Source organism: Photinus pyralis, unplaced genomic scaffold (genome assembly GCF_008802855.1).
Source record: "Photinus pyralis isolate 1611_PpyrPB1 unplaced genomic scaffold, Ppyr1.3 Ppyr1.4_LG8, whole genome shotgun sequence".
In the NCBI taxonomy this organism is placed as follows: domain Eukaryota; kingdom Metazoa; phylum Arthropoda; class Insecta; order Coleoptera; family Lampyridae; genus Photinus; species Photinus pyralis.
In genome coordinates this window covers 28,018,634-28,022,340 of record NW_022170819.1, presented here as the reverse complement: position 1 = coordinate 28,022,340, position 3,707 = coordinate 28,018,634, and the positions used below count along the sequence as shown (strand labels likewise).

At 39.0% G+C, this 3,707-nt stretch overlaps 1 long non-coding RNA gene across 3 annotated transcripts; it reads left to right on the top strand.

Annotated features, from left to right (window-relative positions):
* The first annotated feature begins 388 nt into the window (after positions 1-388).
* On the top strand, positions 389-3,041 carry LOC116179034. 3 transcript variants are annotated; one of them, XR_004146941.1, is made up of 5 exons: positions 389-1,330; positions 1,395-1,502; positions 1,562-1,660; positions 1,721-2,758; positions 2,816-3,041. It is a non-coding gene; the product is annotated as an uncharacterized LOC116179034 (long non-coding RNA). The 3 variants fall into 3 exon arrangements; XR_004146940.1 differs by having other exon boundaries at positions 1,392-1,502; XR_004146939.1 differs by having other exon boundaries at positions 389-1,502.
* The last annotated feature ends 666 nt before the right edge of the window (positions 3,042-3,707 follow it).

Below are 3,707 nucleotides of genomic sequence, written 5' to 3'. Positions count from 1 at the left end.
GGGGGATTCTCATTAACCAAAAGAAATGAGTGAGTGATGGAGGTATGTCCTAACCTGAGCCGATATATTTTTCCTAGTATATACCTTTCCCTATTTGGTAGAAACATCGGACCCACATCCCCCTTGAACTTCTTTAAGAGCGCTTCCGATTCTCTCCATTGCTCATTCCAGTTACTCCATGTTCTAGACTTGATTATGGATCGACGCGCGTTTTTTGATAAATCAGACATGTTTTCGTCTGTCAGGTTCAATTCACCCATAATTTCTTTAGCTCTCACCCCCAACGATCGACATCGAGGTAAGCGTGCACCTTCCATTATTTCGACCATTCCATGATAGTTCGGATGATTGCTATCAACCGCAACTTTCGCGTAATAATTGGCCACTATTTGCTTTCTCCTAATGGAAAGAGGTGGAATATTCGATTCAACGTGGAGCGACACAGTTGGGCTTGTTGGGAAGGCACCAAGTGAATACCTTATTGCTAAATTTTGGATTTTATCGATCTGTCCCAACAATGTAGCACTACAAGTGGAATAGACATGTGACCCGTAGTCTATACGTGATCGTATCAGGGCTTTGTATATGTCGAGCATTGTTTTAGGGTGGGCTCCCCATTTATGATGAGCGAGCACCCTTAAGATGTTTAAAGATTTTCGGCAGGATGTTACTAGGTTCTCTATATGTTTCGTCCATCTTAGCTCGCTATCATACGTTAAACCTAAAAATTTTATATTTCGTACAACATTAATGCTTTGATCGTTCATAAACAAAACTGGATCGTAATGTGGTCTTCGGAGTCGACAGAAATGGACACATTTTGTCTTCTCTTCGGACAGCACATATCCTACAGCATTAGCATTCTCTAGGATTTTGTTTATTGCCACTTGCAGTTTACGAGTTATTTCACCAACCGTTTTACCTGTACAACAAATCATCAAATCATCGACATAGAGACATTTCTCCACTTCCTCAGCGACACCCATGGCTATTTCATTAATGGCAATACCAAACAGGGAGCAGCTGAGTGTTGACCCCTGCGGTACCCCATTCTCCAAAACATGCTCGTCTGAGTAGGTGTCACCCACTCTGACCACAAATTTTCTGTCTGACATGAATGATTGTATGAATTTTGGCAGATTCCCACGTAAATTATATTTAAGCATGTTTTTTAATATTCCGTGTCTCCATGTCATGTCATACGCACCCTTTATGTCAAAAAAGACACTGACCAGATGCTCGCCATTATCGAACGCCCCCAGGATTTGGTTGCTCAACTTGACCAGGTGGTCAATCGTTGATCTCCCCTTCCGAAAGCCGGTCTGATATGGTACGTATATGTTGTTTCTTTCTAAATACGTTTGTAACCTTGTATTAACCATTTTTTCCAGCAGTTTGCCTAGACAAGAGGTTAAACTTATTGGGCGATAATGCTGTGCTAGCAAAGGATCTTTTCCCGGCTTCGGTATAGGTACGACGATGGCCTGCTTCCATTCTGAGGGGTAAGTAGAATAATTCCAACAGTTGTTGAAAAATGTTAAGATGGTTTCCTTCATTTCAGGACTACAATGGCGAAGCATCTGGTTATGTATGCCATCCTGGCTCGGTGCGCATGATTTGATGGTGCGAATCGCAGTGTCAAATTCTTCAATGGTGAATGGTAAGTTATAGTCAAAAATATCGTTGGTATTAAAATTTAATAATCTGGATTCTTTTTCAGGTTTGGTCCTTAGAAAGGTAGGAGGATAATTTAGGGAGCTACTAACTTTGTAGAATTGATCTGCAATAATATTTGTTATATCCTGTAGATTGTTTATAATTATCCCGTTAATGTTTCTTAAAAATGCCGGGTAATTGTAACCGGTTTTTCCGGTTATTGCTCCCACCTTTTTCCAGACTTCCTTATTGGTTGTCTCTGGTGTCATAGTGGATACATATTTTTGCCACGAATTTCTTTGTGCCTCGAGTATTCCTCGTCGGCACTCAGATCTTCGTTTTTTAAAATCTATTAGATTATCCAATGTTGGAGACCTGCGGAACCTATTTAACGCTTTTTTCTTTAATGATACTTTGTTTTTTATTTCAGGTGACCACCATGGGACCATTTTTCTGATGTGACCGGGTTTTGATTTAGGGATGCTTGCTTCTGCAGCCTCTAATATAGCACTCATTATAGATTGAAGATTTGATTCCATCTGGTTTGGAGGGACGAGCTGCTGCGTAAAATGTTCCCAATTAGCTTGTTCAATTTTAAACTTAGCTATCGTTCTTATCGGGGGGTTTTCACCTAGGACTGTGATGATTATGGGAAAGTGATCGCTGTGATACAGGTCACTCTCCACCTCCCATTTAAGCTTAGTATGTAAGGCCGGTGAGCATACCGACACATCTATGGAGTCAAATTTCCCGGATCTGACATTAAAAAACGTTTCAGAGCCGTCATTTAACAAACTTAAATTTTTATTTTCTATTAAGTTTAACAGGTCGTTACCTCGAGCATCGTTTGAGCCAGAACCCCAAACGGTGTTATGGGAGTTGAAATCTCCGACCAGGATAAAAGGGATTGGAAGCTGATTTATAATTTTTTCGATTTCTTCGACCTCGTAATTTGTATTTGGAGTGTATATATTGCAAATCGTAAAGGATCTGCTTATTTCCAGCTGTATTGCTGCAGCTTGATATGTTGTATCTAGATCGACCCGTTTATAGGGAGTACCTTTTCGTACAAGGAGAGCCACTCCCCCACAGGCTCTTGCTGGTGAGTAGAAATCCTTTCTTATGATATTGAAATTCTTAATGTTATATTTTGATCTAGGTCTTAGATGTGTTTCTTGCAGAGCAACACACAAGGGTGTATGCTTTTGAATCAGTAGTTTCAACTCATTTAAGTTATTGGATAGTCCTCGACAATTCCATTGGATAATTTTTGTATCCATTTCGAAGATTTTTTTTTAAGAGACAGACAATCACAGTGGAATAAATAACATAAATAAATAACAAATAAGTGTATATGGGACTATTACAAATAAGAATTAACAGATAACAAACGGACTACTATAATTAGATAATTAATAATTATCACAGATTTTATCACATTATTATCAATTTTTCGGATCAGTGTCTCGCTGGCTGCTCGACTCCCTTGACTTTTTGCTTGCTTCATCACCGTCTTTCGGTTTTCTTGGCTTTCCAAGCGGCCAACCTTTTTTTTTCTTGGATTTTTTGCTTCTGCTACCGCATTCTCGTCAACAGACAAAACACTCGAGTCCGTCGATTGTGTTCGTTGTAGCGAAGTTTTTCTTTTTGCACCTCTAGATTCTTCATCCATCAGCAGCAGGGCTACATCTGAATGAGTCTCACTATCTGCAACCATTGTTTGTGATGGTTGGTCTCTACTTGGTGGAGTTAGGAATTGTACAGTGTTTGTCGCAGGGACCAGCATTGCCTTCTGAATGTAACTTATCATAGAAGCTGTAAGTTGTTTCATTTCCTCGTTATGAGGTATAGCAAAATAAAGATGATTATTATTATTATTATTATTATATTATTAAAGAAATCTTAATTACCTTAAATTGTTAATAAACAAAATCTCCAATCGTAACTGCGATTTACAATAAATCACGTACGAATAAACAAACTAAGATACTTTAGAACTTCACTTCGTTGATTGCACTTAAATTTCGAGTAAGACGACCCTGCTTTCGTTG